Source organism: Sceloporus occidentalis, unplaced genomic scaffold (genome assembly GCF_023333645.1).
Source record: "Sceloporus occidentalis isolate IW3139 unplaced genomic scaffold, rSceOcc1.0.p SCAF_2, whole genome shotgun sequence".
NCBI lineage: Eukaryota > Metazoa > Chordata > Lepidosauria > Squamata > Phrynosomatidae > Sceloporus > Sceloporus occidentalis.
This window is the reverse complement of record NW_028316982.1, coordinates 158,577,954-158,596,252: the sequence shown is the minus strand read 5'-3', so window position 1 is coordinate 158,596,252 and position 18,299 is coordinate 158,577,954. Positions and strand designations below refer to the sequence as shown.

At 39.0% G+C, this 18,299-nt stretch overlaps 1 protein-coding gene across 6 annotated transcripts in view; it reads left to right on the top strand.

Annotated features, from left to right (window-relative positions):
• The window catches only part of NALCN (sodium leak channel, non-selective), a 300,415-nt gene that overhangs the window by 24,518 nt on the left and 257,598 nt on the right, over positions 1-18,299 (top strand). The window lies entirely within an intron of this gene.

Genomic DNA, 18,299 nt, shown 5'->3' with positions numbered 1-18,299 from the left:
ACTTTGGCTTCATCTACACTGCAGAAATAATGCAGTTTGACACTGCTTTAACTGCCATGACTCAATGCTAAGGAGTTCTGGTAGTTGCGGTTTTTTGAGATAGCCTTATCTGTCAGAGAGCTTTGATGCCACAACAAACTACAAATCCCAGGATACCATAGTATGGAGGCATGGCATTTAAAGTGGCATCAAACTCCATTATTTCTGCAGGGCAGATGCAGCCTTTGACACATTCTGCCTCCCACTTTGCATGTAAGGTAAAATGCACTGTGGCTCTCAGTGTTTATATGAAGACTTTGGGCAAAGTTATATAGACCCGTTACAGACGGGCCTTAAACTACGGACTCAGTCCGTACTAGGGTCAAAAAGGGGCGTCGCTTCCGGATGCCCCTAACCCTAGTACGGGCTGAGTCCGTACAAAATGGCGGTGCCCCTTCCACATGGGGGCCGCCATGACGACGTCACGAACACGCCGCCTCCAAACATGGCGGTGCGGATGTGACGTCGCGCTGCGCGAGGGTGCTTAGTGCGCCCTTTTGGCGGAGCAGGAAGGAGCTCCAAAATGGAGCTCCTTCCTGGTTTGCATCGCTGGCGCAGCCATGTGAAGGCTGCATCAGCGACGCAAATCAGAAAGGGGCCAAGCGGCCCCTTTCTGAGAGTCTCCGCTGCCTTTGGGGTGTCCTTGGGGCTTGAAGCCCCAAGGACACCTCTTTCCAGGCCGCGGGGAAGCGGCCTTTTGCTGCTTCCCCACGGCCTGGAAAGCGGCGGATCGGGGCCTCAGAGGCTGCCATTCTGGCAGCTGAGGCCCCGATCTGGCAGGGAAAGGGCCGGTTACAGGCTGCCCCAAACAGGCGGTCTGTAACGCACCATAGAGTCCTTCTGATAAAAGACACTACTTTAACTATGAGGCAGCTACACAGTCTCAGTGTTTATTTTATTTCTCCCTTCAGTATGTAAACAGGTGGAGGGTAGCCAAAACATGGCAGAATCCTGATAATATTAAAACCAGTAGGCCTGTGACCTCAGCAGCATAGTGAAAGCTTTTATTAATTTGTGTTTGTTTCATTTGGAAATTTTCAGCCTTGTATGTCATGAATGTGTTTCTTGGTTGCAGCAGTAGTAGCCTAAAGCCATTTTGGCCAACTGTATGTGATAAAATGACTTCATTCTTTTTTTCCCCCTGGGGGCTTCAGCTGGTGCAAAATATGGTGGGACATTTTCTGATGTGGTGAGAAAACTACTAGAGCATATTACAAAGTGGTTCAACATCTGTGCTAGTTCTCTATCATCATCCAGTCCCAACTCAGGAGGTTTTTTATTCTATTACTTTCACCTATGTGCTTGTAGAAAATATTTTAATGATTTTTGCATATTCTGTTCTCTCATTTTTTATAAATTTAGGGTTTGAGGTGCATGACTTCACAGCAGTATGCTTTGTAAGGAATAATTTGCAAAGTGGGTTAGCAGATGCCTGCTTATCTAAGGAGTCAAGGAATAAGGACAAAAAGAACAACTCTTTTACGTGCAGATATTGGGATGCCTCAAAAAGTGAACAGAAATGGGGCAGGTTCTCCATTTGTATAAAAACCAAATGTCCCTGCTGGAAAGATCCACCTCTAGACGTATGCTACAGCACACATGTGTGCTCCCAAATCTTTTGTTGCCACCTCTGCTGATACTTCTTCCCCGTTCCCATGGCCTTCTCCTCCAGCCTACTATTCTTGTCTGGAACTTGGGAATGAGGAAGCAACAGGCCTTTTCTGCTGAAGAGATGGACACCTCCCTTCAGGTACTGCAACAAAGTACTCATTTTAAGGTCTGGTTTACACTGCAATGCAGTTTTACACCATTTTAATTGACATGGCTCAATGCTATGGAATTCTGGGATTCTAGGGAAGGTTCAGGTTTGATTTACTCTAGAACCCATTCATTTGTCTTTTTAACAGTCCGTGGTATCTGTAGAACTCTTCTCAAGCACCATATTTCAGTTTTGTTCTTACCAGCTTTCTTCACTCCCCAGCTCCCACAACTATACATAGAAACTGGTAATACCATACCATGGAGGATCCTAACTTTAGTATTCAATTATATATCAACACTTCAGGATCTTGTCTAGTACCTTCATAGCTACCCTTCCAAATCCTAGTCTTCTTCTGATTTCTTGACTGCAGTCTCCATTCTGATTAACAGCTGAGCCAAGGTATGGGAACTAACAAGAACTATTTCAACATCTTTATCGTCTACTTTAAAGTTAAGTAACCATCTGTAGTCATTATTTTAGTTTTCTTAATGTTCATCTGTAAACCTGACTTTGTGCTTTCTTCCTTGGCTTTCTTCTGTAATTATTCCAAGTCTTTGCTAGTTTCTGCTAATAGTATGGTGTCATCTGCATATCTTAAATTGTTGATATTCCTTCTTCTAGTTTTTATACTTCTTTTCTTTGAGTCTACTCTTGTTTTATATATGATGTATTCCTTTTCTGAATGCAGTTTGGACATCTGACATTTCTCACTCCATATATGATAAAAGTCTTTATTGTAGAATTTTGAACTTCACTTTGTTTGCATGGAATGCTAATACAGTGGTCATGTGATTACTACAACCCCTGGTATTTTCTTTCTTGGGGTTTGGAATGTATATGGAGCATTTCCAATCTATGGACCATTGTTTTGTTTCACATATTTGTTAACAGATTTCAGTTAGAATTAGAGTAGATTCTGGACTGGAGCAGATGGGCATGAAACAGCATCCTGAGTCTGCTCCAGATGGAAGTGTGCCCATACCCCACTGACCACATGGCCCACTCCAAAAGCAGGCTGCAGACATAGGACCAAACCTGTGCCACCAGGAGCTGGATTATCCCAGGTCCTTTGTGCTCTGATCCAAAGGACTGGAGCACAGCTTTGGTGTGGCTTTTGGCTGCTTTGGAGACATGAGTCATTTGAACGCCACACCTCCAAAGCAGCTGTAAGCTGCTTCATTTGGTCCATCAATTAGTTGTAGTTTTGCATTTTTCTTGTTCATTTGGAGGTGAGTTCAGAAAACAAGAAGGAGTTTGAACTTAAAATGTAGAATGCTGCCCATTTTCTCAGCAGCAAGATAGATAGTGCATAGTATTTTGCATATTTCTTGATCCCTGTCTTTTCAGGATGGTGTCCAGATCAAGCTGTGCATTATATTTACAATACAGAATTTGCACTAGTTGTTTATATCAATTCCTGTTCCCATATCTCAGTCAATTCATTGTACCCACCCCTTCCTGGAATGCTGGATGTGGTGCTTGAATGGATACAGTTTTGGATCTTGAAATGTGCAACATTTGGACTTTATTTCATTCTGCTATCTTAGCATTCACTTTGCAAACTGACCAATACAGGATCCCAAGTAGGCAGGTTAGATGGAAGCTTTCACTTTAGAGTGACTAATTACATTCCTTTAATTACATTGCTTGAAATGGTTGGTCCTTTACCACTAAAGGCAGGGTGTGTTTGTAAACATGGCAAAATGTCTGTTCCTGCATTTATTTTTTTAGTTGCATTTGTCTAATTTTATTATTTCTTTATTATTTAAGATACTTCTTTTTCACCATTTGGCCCACAAGGGGTTGTGAGCCTATGAACAGATAAAAACAAAACACTACAAATGCAGGTTGAAACACACATACAAATGCACACATACAATTTTTGAACTGCAGCAGCTGTTAGCTCTAACCAGCATGGTCATTGATGAGAGATGATTGGAGCTTTTTGGTCCTCAACACGCAGAATCCTTCATCTGTGGGATTCTGAAAAGTGCAGTCCAAAAATGAACTTTTCTCTGTTCCATTAGTGATGGGAATTTTGTGCCAGCAGCATTTGGAGGGTAGTGCTTTTAGTTGCTGATCTAGTGAACGTGTCATGTCTGTAAGAAAATAATCTCTCAGGGTTTGCTCACTCTTTATCATTATTGATTACTGCAGCTCACTCCTCTTATCCTGGAACCATGGTGATAATCTTAAGTTGTGCTCAAATGTGAGTTATCTTCCTCTTCCCCCGCACCTGCATATGTGAGTGTATACTTCACAGTATGGTATCCACAGTGAAGGAAGTAGCCAAAAAAGAAAGCAGAATATAATACTTGTTTTGGGAGGGAGGTTCTGAGGACTACTGAGATGCATCAATAGCTCTGCAGAAGCTGATTTTTTTACTTATAATATCAAAAGCAAGTACTCAGAACATCTGTAATTTTATTTGTATGCAATCTTCAGTCACATACTTGCTTTTTTATGCAATCAGCAGAACCATTGCTTGGAAAAGTTACTTTTTTGGACTACAAACTTCCATGGTGGCTGGAAGATTCTGGAAATTACTTTTCAAAAATAAATTTTCCAAACTCTGTTCCTGGATTATACATAATTTAGAGAGAAAAAGAAAATGCAAAGCTCATGTGATGTGATTGATTGGGAGGGGGTGAGACAGAACAGAATTTGGCTAGTTAGTTGCACCAAAATTTCTCTTTCCATGTAAGAGTTTGGTGCAGTGCCAACACATGTGCCTGGGGTGGGAGTAGGCAGGCAGAGAAACGGGGACCTGTTATACCCAGATGGATCCCTCCACACATCAGCAAGATCTATCCTTTATAATTTAAACATCTGTATCATATTTCCAAACTCAGTCAAGCTATGTGAGGTTGACTGAGGACAAGAATGGAAACATCTGGGTAGGGAAGAGCTTCATCTGTACAACAAATACTCTTTCCCTGCAGAAATGTAGTCTACGCCTTTGCTGGTGGCTATAGAGACACAATGCACCCATGTCTTTCATGGATACCTTGGTATCATTTGGCAAGTACTGATTTATGGGAAGTTAGATGGATTAAATTTAATACCCTCAACCAATTCTCGTTCCCAAAGCAACTGCTGGCAGCACAGTTTGGCTCAGATGCTTGTTAGGCTTCCTAGCTGAGTCTATTTTCTGACTTCATCTCCCCCTCTCCTTTCTAATTTTTGTTCATTGCACATTTTTTCCCAGTTCCCCAAACTGGCCTCTTCACAAATCTGATTTTTATAGCTGCTGCTACATCTGTGCTTCTTTTACACCATAGTGTTGGCAACTGGGGGAGGGCCAAGTGGTATCCCTTAGGGATAGTTTGGACCTGAGTGTACCAATTGCTGAATTTTGTACCCAGTCTTTGATAGGCATTTCCACTGAACTGTATTTTCCCCATATACGTTTTTGTCTTTTGATACTGATAATCAAACAGATATGATAACCTCATAGGGTTGTGCCAGAGACTCTGTGGAATAACTGCAGAGCAAGCAAAAAATTAAGTGAACTTAAAATAGCACTGGAGACTGTGTTAAGTTATGCATTGGGGGAAAAGTGTCCTAGACTCTTTCGCAACCTCGAAATATTCTCTCTTCATTTGCCATTGCCCAAGGGGAGAGCATTCAGCTTAACCATCTGCTAAATGTGAATTCTTTTAGAATAAGAACATACTTTCCCACCCATTGGTTTGCTTGTTTAAAGATGCCAGCAACTTACTTTACCTGTGGTGTTCAATTTCTTCCTCTGCTTCCTTCTTATTTGAAGGACAGGAAAAATTCTGAAAAGTCAAAGAAGGCATGCACAGAAATAGTTCAAAAGAAATGCAGATTAGTCAAGGTTGATTTCTAGAACAGGAAATACTATTAAATATGTTGTATTTGTAGCTGTAACTACAAACCATAAAATATGGGATCTCCTTCAGTTTTGCAAATATTTTACAGCAAATCCCAACTTTTCCAGTGCCCTAAAAACTAAAAAAAATGGAGCCACAACTCAGGAAGTGTGTAGTAAGGAACTCCAAAATTGGAAATCGTCTGACTTGTACCAAACCTGAGTTGATGTTTGCAACTGTTCTCCAGGATTTTGAACCCAATGTATTAGGGATGTAATTCTTCACTAGGTTTCTTCTCAGTAATTTCACCATTTCCCCACTGTGAGAGTTATTGAAAGCTATGTGGTTTTCAAAGGCTGTTCACAGTTCAAGACTTATTCTGTAGAAAATTCACACATGATGGATTTGCACAGCAAACATCATTTTCTGTGCAGAAAGCAGGATTTTCTGCATGGAAAACAATATTTTAATTCATGTTCAGAAAATGTAGTAAATGATGTTTTTATACAAATCAACTGTATCCAAATTTTACACAGAATAAACCCCTCATTACAACATTTTCTGTACCGAAAATAACATTTCCTGTGCAGGATTCAATATTTCAGTTCTGAAACATTATTTCCCATTTAGAAAATGCTATTTCCTGCACAGAAACAAAAAACCTTTTCTATGCAGAACAACAATGTGTGAATTTTGTTCAGTATAAGTCTCGAACTGCAAAGATTCTTGTCAGAGCTTCTCAACACTTGAGATACGATTTATTTAATGGGACTTGGATGAACTGTGGATTTTGATATCCACACTGTGGGTGGATCCTGGAGCAAACCCAATAGATACCACAGGCCTCCTGTAATAGATTGTCCTAAAATCTCCTCTATGAAGACCCAGGTTCCTAGGTCAAACAACTGGAATGGCTCCAGAGCTTTTATTTGACTGTGAAAGCAGGCTGAGAATTCTCTGAGGTCTTTCAGAGATCCACCAGACCATGTTTTCAGTATGTTGTAAGCCACCTTGAGTCCCATTATTGGAGAAAAGGCCAGATATAAATGAATAAAATAACAATGAGGAGAATGAGGATGCATTTACACACTATGATCCAACAAGTTTAGAAAGATGTTCATGTAAACAAAGCATTTTAAAACATTCTTTTCAAAAATAGTCTACATATCACTGATAAAAATAAAGGTAATATGACAATCAAAGGGAAAATTTTATTTGAGCCTAACTGGAACTTTTGAGCAAAAAGGTTGCATGACACAGAAACATATGGAAAGGTAGGGAAGCATATAAGGCAGCTCGTCAGTCACTCAGTACTGCTGATTTCCTTTATGTCAGGATGTATCTCTACATGAGAGGTTTACTGAATGATAAAAGTGTTCTTTAGGTAGAGGTGTTAGATGAGTTAAAGTTCAAGATAAACTACCCTTCCTGCATTGCCATGTCTACCTTGCATTTTACTTTGCAACAGTAGGGCCAGCTCAGGCACAACTAGTTTTTCTCTACAGAGTTAAGGTTGTAGGATATTTCTGTCTTGTCATCTGCTACTGGGAGATATCTATTTACACTGATTTGTTCCTATATTTGCTTTAAGCAAAGTTTATGTAGTTCTTAGCTGAATGGCTCAGAAATTCAGAACAGAATCTTCTAATTAATGTTCTGTGAAAGCCTCTTGCTTAATGTTCTAACTTGGAACATTTAGGTCTTTGTATTTAGCTGCAAGGGGGATTTTGTTACTCTTGTCAAATGCATGAATAGTAATTTCAGAACCTCATATGCCTTTTACCGTGGGATTGATTGACAGCCTCTCTCTGTGATGTCTTTCATAGCAAATATGATTGATAATCTCAGTCAAATAACATGCTTGGACTACAGATCTTAATTTCCTGCCTCCTTCTCACTTTCTTCATTATTTCTGCTTCCCCTTCCCCCTTTCCTTTTGTGTTCTCTTGTTTTGCTAATCCTGCAGTGTCTGAAACATTAGAACACTCTTGCTGATTACCGTGGTTATATTGGCATGAAATGGCATGCATGTAGGTGTAAAATGACTGAATTTTACACAGTGGGGCCATTTGCAAATTCTGGATGTACTCTACAGAAAAATCAAAGACATTTCAGTTATGGGTGTGTATACTATTAACCTTATATTTTTTCCTTTTATGAAATTTGGAAAATTGAAAGATTTGTTAGCTTTTGTTATTTGTCTTGTGTCTTTTGTTTGGAGAAAAAAAGCCCACTTTATTCCCAGCGCTTTGAGCTAACGGTCCCTTAAAATGTGTTTATAATCTCTCCCCCGCCACACCGCTTCCTTCTTTCTTACAAAAAGAAAAATGAATACAGTAGTCAGGGCCAGGAACTTTTTGTGATCTTGCATTGAATAGCATGTGGTTTATATTATATTGTGTTGCAATGACACATCCCAGTGGGATGATTATAAATTACAATGCATTCATATGCATTTTATCCTCCTGTTTAATAAAATGCCTTATCTAGCCTTATTGCATGAGAAAAGAAATCTGAAATGGAGGAGTAGAGCAGCGATTTTCTCAGTACCTCTCTTCATGATGTCATAGTACTTCAGTTCTCCTTTTTGAGGGAAAGGGTCATAAAAACATGCCTTTTGTCGAACAAATTTTTCCAGCATGGCAGAAGGCATGCTTTCATGATTGTCTCCCACAAGAAGAGAACAGATACAGAGATGCATGGAGAAAGCCACTGCTCTTCTGCCCTGTTTCTGATTTCTTTTCCCATGTGATAAGCCTCCTAGTCTTTTTGCTCATTACTGTTAGTATTTTATTATTTATTTATCATGGATGATCCTAAATTGTGAATGGCATTAATTGTACCAGGATCTGGTGTGAAGATAAGGATGAAGGAAAACCAGAGTTTGGAAAAGTTACTTTTTCAGAATCTGTCTCAGCCAGTAAACATAGTCCCTTTTCCAAGTGTTAGGGAAGCCATTGCCATTCCCATAAAGCTCTAGAAGCCAATTCAGGGGCAATTCCAAATTAAGGAAAGTCCACTTGCTTTCTGGAATTGAACTGGGGTGGAGTGTTATTTTTATTCTTATCCTTAGTCAGTAGAATATCTGGGTTCAGCACTACAGAATATAGTAGGAAACATTGCTTCATGGCTTCAGATGTTAAAAACAACATTCTGTATTGAATCCAAAAATAAATGTATGTCTGATACAGTTGGCAAAGTATTGGCAGAGAATGATCGTATCAGGCAGTCCCAGAGAGCAGTCTAGCAACCCTCCTTGGAAATAATTGAGGTTTATGCACCATTATAGAAGGCTTTGCAACATGGGAAGTTAACAGCGTATGAAGAACATTTGCAAGGACCAGGTAGGACTGTAGTTGATAATCTCAGTCCATTTGGTAATCCCAACTAGAGTAGATCTATTGAACCAACAAAATTTACTTAAGTGTTGTTGTTGTTGTTGTTGTTATTATTATTATTATGCTTTATTTATATAGCGCTGTAGATTTCTTTTAACATTCACAATTGATTCAATGGGATAAACAAACAGCTTCATTTATATTCCGCTTCATACTGAACAAGCAGTGTCTAAGTGGTTAACAACTGTAAGATAATTGCCCCCAACAATCTGGGTACTTATTTTAGTGACCTTGGAAGGATGTAAGCCTGAATCAAGATTGAGCCCTTTTGCTGATATTGAACTCGCAACCTTGTGGTTTTGAGTGAATGGCTGCAGTACAGACATTTAACCACTGCGCCACCAGAGCATGGGTAGTTAGGAACAGTAACTGGATGTAGGCCAGTGTATCAGCTTAATCTGATAAAAGATGCACTGAACCTAAGGTCTTTTAATGACAAAAAGAGATCCAAGAACATCTCTAAACTGCAAACATGAGTGTTGGGGTGGGGAAGTGTAAATCCCTCCTGAATGGGAGGTTCTGGGAGTAGTAATCCAAAAAAGCAATATTTCCAAATTCTGGTTTGAACTGACTCTCAATGGGCCTACATGCCAATATGACACAGCCGAAGGTATTATTTATCAAATGGATGAGATTAGAACTTTCCACCTCTTTTCTTCTCCACATGTTTTCCATTCCAAATATATTTGTAGTCATCACTCAGCATACTTTTAAAAATATGCAAACATGTGAACTACACAAAATAAGCTTTGAAAGCTTCGAAAAGCTTGCAATATGTCTATTGTGCATTTTGGTTTTCCCAATAAAGGTATCATTGTTTGGATGTTTTTGGATTTGCTATATGGCCAACACGGCTACCCCGGTATGTTGTTGTTTTTTTAAACACAAAATAAGATATTTGTAGAAAGCACACACACACACATACACACACACATATATATATATAAGAAAGAGGGAGGAATCCAAGATGATGACATGTAAAATAGCTTGGCTTGAGCTCAGTTACATATTTTGAGTTTTTGGTTGGTTTTATTCTTATTCAACCTTGTTATTTTTGTTGTTGTGTGTATTCAAGTCATTTCCCACTTACAACAGCTCTAAAGTGAACCTATCACAGGGTTTTCTTGGCAATCTTATTTAGAGTGAAGAGAATTCAGAGGCTTTGGTTTCTGTACCTCTAAGTCTCCGGAGGATCTATTAGTGATGCTTTAATCACCAGTTGGTAGTTGTCTGATAAGGCTGATATCTCAGTTAATGAAGGATGTGGAATGCTGTGACTCTAACAACCTGTGAGTCTAACAAACAGTGAAGATTTCGTACTTATGCTACTCTTTGCAAAAGGGGACTTAGAGATTCTATTTTTCAAATCTGAAGTTAAACAATTTACAAATGTAGAAGGGTCCAGATGAGTCCAGAGCAAAGTATCACTGATTATGATGACAAGTCAGAGAATTTCAGTAATGATATTGAGCTGGAGAAAGACCAGGGCAGTTATTTGAACCAGTGGAGTGTAGAGTGCAAGCCCTACAGCAGAAAATATGCAGCCTGATGAGTGAGAAGAAGAAAGACTCTCTACCAGATGAAGACTTCTGGAATTTTATCCAGCTCTATTGTGTCCTTCAGCTAGTCCTGTTTGCCTTATGTTACAGCCAGGAAGAACCTTTGTTTGGGTTTGTCCTGACTAGATTCAGGGAGAAAGCAGTTATTCGCTCATTATTTGAACTTCTCAGTTCTTTGCTTGTGCCACCTATTAATTATCAAATGCTGAATTAGGTATTATCAGTGAAGCTCGACAACATCAGTTATGGTTAATACTTGAGCTCAGACAATTCAGGCCCAGAAAATGCATGCACAAGAGCTTGACTCAAAAGTCAATCCTTGATTATTGTGTTCCTTTAGAAATTTGTGCACAGTATGATAACTGTAATCCCACAAGCACCTCAAGAATTCCAATGATTCTGGATAATAGGATCATAAATAATGTAGGGAATCCCTGGAGTCCTATGGAATGAGGTCACCAAGCAGCCCATTGTAACAGATTTTGCTTGGTGTTTGGGCAACAGATATCCTCCTTTGGTTGACACACCTGAGAACTGACTACTAGACAGCAAGAAACTGCATCAACCTTTAAATATCATATACTGGAATACTGTAGGTTGGTGAGATAATCTGGAACAGATTAAATGGATTTATGTACGATCATTCCCCCAACAAACTTTGTTGGCTAGAGCAACTGAAGTTTTGAGGGTGGGCTTTATTGTGCCGTGACAAATTGGAGGGTTACAACCTTAACAGAGATGGTCTTTAAAAACTGGATATTTGATCATGATGCTAGCCAAGAGAGAACAGCCATAGTTGAGGGACACTTCTCCATTTGGTATCTGTAAATTCAGATCAAGCCACAGTACTTTGAAACTGCGAATTTCTTTAAGTTCTGAAGAGCTTACATAGAACTCAGATTCCATCAGATGCCTTCTGTAATTATAGATAGAAAATATGTATTTATCTGTAAGCAGAATGGTGTTATTTATTCTGGTTCTAGACAATGATTTGTGTCACCCATTATTCAGTTATATATAGAGTGTACACCTCAGACAGTGGTAGTAGAATTGCTAGCTGACACATGCCTATTTGTCCCATACTCGGTAGCCTACTATGCATTGGCAGTTAAGAAACTACATGCTTGCTTAATTAAGGAATAAATTGTAACATAAATATTAATATTACACTTTTACTTTTTGGTTTTACAGGGGTCTGTAAAAATGATTATAAAGTTACGTCTAATATTTTTAATAATTTATTTTTCATTTCGTTCATGTTTTATTTCATAAAAAGGCTTTTGGATATATACAATAAGGATGATGATGGTCATGATTATTTATATACATATATAAGTGTGTGTATATATATATATATATGTGTGTGTGTGTATACACACACTCACACATATGTATGCATGTATGTATATGTCTGTGTGTGTGTGTGTGTGTATATATATATATACACACACACACACACGTGCGCATATGTATACATGTATGTATATTTCTGTATGTATATGTACATATTGTATATGTACAAGGGATGTGGTGGCTTAGTGGTTAAGATGCAGTTCTGAAGTTTGGAAGGTTGTCAATACGAGGCCTGAGTGCTGCATGATGGGGTGAGCTCCTATCCCAGCTTCTGCCAACCTAGCACTTCAAAAGCATGCAAATGAAAGTAGATAAATAGGTACCACTTTGGTGGGAAGATAAAAGCGTTTGGTGCAGTCATGCTAGCCACATGACCACCAGAGCAGACAATGCTGCCCCTTTGGCTTAGTAATGGAAATGACCACCGCCCCCTAGAGTCGGTAATGACTAGACATTCATGTCAAGGGACTACCTTTACCTCTACCTATATGTACATTTACAGTCGGCCCTTCGTTTTTGCGGGAGATCCGTTCCAGATCTCTGTGCGAAAATGGAGACTTGCCAATATTCAAGCCCCATAGGCTTGAATGGGGTGCATGGCCGTGAGAGCATGTGGGGCATGCGTTGGGGGGGCACAACCCATTGAAATGAATTGATGTCACCTTTCCATGAATATTCAAGGCCGCGAATCTCAAGTCCGCGAGAACAGAGGGGTGACTGTATATGAGAAAACTGAATAACATTTGGAAAATTTCTATCCAAATGCTTCTGAAAAGATTCCTTTAAAAACTTTTTTAAAAGTAACTAGAAATAATTAAAAGTAACAGTAGTCATTGTAGCAAAAGTAGTACTGCCGTTCCCATTCATTATTATTATTATTATTATTATTATTAACCTTTATTTATGAAGCGCTGTAAATTTACACAGCGCTGTACATACAATCTTTTTAATTAGACGGTTCCCTGCCCTCGGGCTTACAATCTAAAAAGACATGACACATAAGGAGAAGGGAATGGTGGAGGGAAAGGGGATGAGGTCCAGCAGTTCCTTTCTACCTCTGAGGCCTGGACCAAGGCAGATGGACTGGAGGGAGGGCTTATTATACACTTGTTGCTGAAAATAACTGATTACAGATAAATCATTACTTCCAATCACTGGGTTGGACTCCTTTTACACAAAGAGTTTTATATCAGATTAAGAAAATTAGCTCATAGAAATTGCTTGGTTTAGACTTTTTTTTCCACTGTAAATATCGCATTTTCTGATCAAGAGTACAAAGTATTTGAATACTGCAGTAAACACAAGGCAGTTTTTGTTGATTTTAATCAGCTAAAAATACTTGGACCAGTTTTAAAAAGAGGTGCCACTAATGAATCATTCAATTTTTTTAAAAAATTATTATTTGGAATGCAAGTAATGTACATTCTATATTCAAAATAATGTAGCATTCATAATAATGCAGCAAGCAACCTTCTTATAAATGGCACCCCTTCACCTGTCACGCTAAGGTGGAAGGCCAAGCCTCTTCTGAGATGGTACTTGCATTACATGCATGGACCTTTGTGTGTATTCATTTAGAATTATTGTTTTAAGTAAACACAGATTCAGAGAGCTTTAATGGTTTAATTAGCTGATATAAAGCTTACATGACTGATCAACACTGATTGTTTTAAGCAAATGGCAGCTCAAATTAAAATATTTGGGGATTTTACAAAATAAAGCCGGGAGAGCCAGCATGGCATAAAGGTTTGAGTGTTGGACTATGATTCTGAAGACCAGGGTTTGATTCCCCACTTGGCATTGAAACCCACTGGGTGAACTTGGGCAAGTCACATGCTTTCAAGGCAGTGACAAACCTCCTCTGAACAAATCTTACTAGGAAAAGCCCATGATGTGTTTGCCTTAAGGTTACCATAAGCTGGAAATGACTTGAAGACACACAATAAGAATTAAATAAAGTCAGAATTCAAAGTTATAGCCATGATAGTCTGTAGAAAATAAAGCCAGTATCACCTGGGAACATTATTTTACTATCCATATGTATCTTACCTACACAGTGATATAAGAACAATTGGAAGTAGGATGGAAAGTGAAGTGGTGGTCAGTCTGTTACTTCAAAAGCTAGTTGGCTCACTTTGCGGCGTTCCCCCGCCGGTGCCATTTGCCCCGCATGGGAGCTGCAGCAGCCAAACCGCGTGGCTCCCGCGCGGAGCAAAAAAGAAGCTCCATTTCGGAGCTTCTTTTTGCGGCGCACTGATGACGTCGCGAGGCGCCGCTGGCGCATTCGCGACGTCATAGGCGCCACGACACGTCTGGACGCTATGCGTCCAGTACGTAAAGATGGCGGCGCCCATGTGGAAGGGGCGCCGCCATCTTGTACGTATTGTATACGTACTAGGGTTAGGGGGGTGCGGAAGCACCGCCCCTTCCTAACCCTAGTACGTATACAATACGTACTATATGGCGGTGTGTATCCCACCAAAGAAAATAAATTCATTTGAGATATGGTGTTGGAGAAGAGTACTGAGGATACAATGGATGGCCAAGAAGACAAACAAATGGATTCTAGAAGAGATCAAGCCAAAATTCTCCCTGATAGCCAGGAAGACTAAATTGAAGCTGTCATACTTTGGCCACAGAAGACATGAGTAATTAGAAAAGACAATACTGCTAGGAAAAGTAGAGGACAGTAGATGGGAAGGGGGCCATCTACCAGATGGTTCAACTTAATCAGAGATGCCATGGGCCTGAGCCTGCAGGAACTGAGAGAGCAGCGGAGGTATTGGAGAGGTGTCATCCATGGGGTTGCCACAAGCTGAGAATGACTTGAGGGCAGTTAAAAACAACAACAAGCTAAAAACTAGCGGGTTCCCCTTCATGTGACACTTAGGATTTTTATTACCCCACACATTTTCATTGGGAGGAAAATACCTATGGCAACTTGATTTGAGTATATGTGGCAGTGATGTAGCTATGGAGGGAAGGAATGTACACAGTGCCCTCCCAAATAAAAATCCCACCCCTCCCATGGGCAAAATTATTGATGGGGGGATAATACCCTCATTTTGTCTCACCTCCAGCTACCAGCCTGATAGGTGGAAGACCTAATCAAGGGCCCGCTTGGATGCAGAAGCGCTTTGGATCTGGAAAATCCAAGCTTGTTTTCTGGTACACCAATCTCATGGCCTAGTACTAACAGTAATCTACCTATGGAGCTTTTTTAGATGTGTTACCTGGGATTTAAATGGAGTGGATTAGCCATTGAGCTACTGGAAGGGCGTAGTTATTTCATTTATCCCTCCTCAACCAACCATTGGTGAGCATTAAGATTGTTCTGCCATCTCTTTAGAAAAAAGGGAGCAATGTAAAATTAATGGCTTTCTATTAGATGCCTTGTATACATGCAAGGGCAGTAAATAACATCATTTCTTGGAAGGCAGGGCCACAACCCAATAAAGACTTCAGTGTGCTGAATCTTGTGCCTAGTGCCCAGTGTGTTCTGGAAGCATAAGTAGTAATTACTGGACAGAACAGTATTTCTTTGTGAGATGAGTTGGGAAATAGATATCCATGCTAATTGTAAAATCATTGATATTTGTGCATTGTTACCTATTGCATCACATTTATAGTACAATATTTGATTTCCAAAATCAGGTATTTTCCCTGTCATTCTTCCTCTTTTATATAGCAAATGCTTGCTATTTTTAATCTAAAGGTAGTGAGAAACAAGAAGAAAATAAAATAGAAATAGGAAAAGATTATTATATCATAACTACTGACTGACATAGCTATTTTAATATTATTTTTCTTTATAAGGAAAAAATGTAACCGAGATCTATTAGCCTTTGGGAGATTTTCTACACAGTTTATTGCATCAGCAATTTATGGGTAATCTCTTTAACATATCTGAGGAATGGCTTTGATATTGCTGTATATATCCCTGACTTGTACGTAAGATAAAATCATGCCACAATGTGTAAAAATAATATTTTAACTTTACTTTTAGCTAATTGAAGTTGAGTTTCTCTGCTGTGGCAGTTTGTCACGGCTGTGTTAACTGAGGCTTAAATGTTAAATGTCAAGTACGCTACAGTTTTCCAACATCTGTCTATGAGCCTTCAGGCTGCCATCAACATGAGCACTATTGATTCCTTTAGGTCACTTTTGCATTTTGTTTCTCCGAAATGGCTAATGGTCTCAGCCCTGTGTAGCTTGTAGAGTTCAATACATACAGTTTGCTGTTTCCACAAATAGTACAAAACTAGCATAAAAGTGCATGACTGCCACATATGGATAATATAAAACTTGCTGATTACAATTTCTCCAACACTTTACATTATTTGTATTATTATTTCCAGATACAATAGTGTAATATGCCATGGTCAGAATTCTGTTGGAGTACTACAGTAACATAAAAATAGCTGCATAAGCAGTTGCACTTTCTCAGTGATTGTGTGAGTGTGGTTCCCCCCCACAGCCAATGATTTCACAAACCTGTTCCCTCACTTTTGACATGATGGGTCAGAAGCTAATTAACCATTGTGTAATGGGGGAACTTACGGCCTTGGCACCTACTGGATAATCAACTGATTGAATATGGAATCCACTTTAACAACGATGGCATATATTTCTACCACATTCTAAGTGTATAAGTTTATATTCTTTCTGTTTAACACTGTGGTCTCAATTTTTAGACATAAATAGAATTTAACATGCTTTTGTATTAAATGTAAAAAACAATAATCAAATCTTTTAGCATCTTTGGTTAGATACAAACCATGTTATGCCATTTTAGACCAACAAACAAACAAACAAACAAATAATGACATGATAATTGGAAATAGAACGCAATGGAAGCAGGGAGTTAATTCTAGAATAGGGAGGGGTAACTTAGGAAACTATGTGGTTCTATTATTTCACCTCTGCACCCCATTTTTTATAATTTCTCGATTCCTGGAAGCTTCTAGAATCAGAAAATTGAACATTTTTTTTCTAGAAAGAAAATGTATTGTGGGGGATTCAGCCAGTGCACCACATTTCATCCACTGCTGTTCAAAAACGATCAGTTGACACTATTTAGAAGCAGGAGTTTCTAATTGCTTTCTGTTGTGTATAACAGAAGTAGGATGTGACGCTGAGGCTTGGTTCTGGTTATCCTGGTTCCTCCAAACCATAGTTAGGAGAATCATCTGAATGTAGTCACATTTTCTTTCCTCTGACTCTGAAAGCATTTTCCCACAATTATATAGTACCCAGGTCTTAAAAAGAAGTACACTTACTTACATGGGTATGTTCATTCTGGAAACAGCCCAGACTGGCCAAGTTTGAGGTGGTTATCAGTATTTCTGAAATAATGAACATCTGCTTCACATGTTAACTTTCTTGTTCCACTACATTGCTGTCTTGTACTTCCAGTGTGTACCTTGCCTTTATATCAGGATGAATGACTGGATGGCCATTGCGATCTCTTCCAACTCTATGATTCTATGTATAAAATTGAGTTATTAAATAAAATTTTGTGGGACATTTTTGTGGGATTTTAGATTGAATGTTTAAAGATATAAATACTCTCATTTAAAAAACAAATCTGAAGCTAATATAAAGAAACATGTTAAGCAACACTTTTATAGTGCATGAAGGAAGAGGGGAGAAGGGAACATGTGAGCCCAAAACTCAATATTGCTTATTCTTGTAACGGCAAACTGTGGTTTGTAATTATGTCTGATGTAAGCCTGAGACTTATATTGAGGGTTACTTTGGCCCTGAGATGAAAATTCTGTAAAAGATGTATGCCATTAGATAATCAGCTTTTAAAAGGTTGAAAAAAGATTGTAATTTAAAAGATTTTTATTAATATTAGTAAATGTTCTTGTGTATCTTATTAGTACCAATAAGATTTATAGTACCAAAACCATTTCCATGTTGTTGTTTCCTAGACAGTCTTACTGTTGTAACCTACATGCTGTCTTCTCTAGTCTAGAGGGCTTTCCCGTATTTTCCCCACAATACATCTTGACACTTAGTCTTAATAATTGGTAAACATAGTTTTGTGTGGCTTTTTCTGGCTATATGGCGAAACGTCAGGAATAAACTCTTCTAGAACATGGTCCCATAGCCTGAAAAAGCCACAAAAAACTATGGATACTGGCCATGAAAGCCTTCGACTTCAAATTGGTAAACAGTTGCCAAATTCTCTTAAAAGCTTTTGAGTGCAGTATATTCAAAACCTGTTTTAATCTAACCTGTTTCTAGGACTGTGGCTAGGTTAGAATTTGCCTGTCTTATTTCATTCATTCCTCTTAGAGATCCTCTAACAGATAGAAGCTGTCTTTGGGTATTCCCTTCCACACAG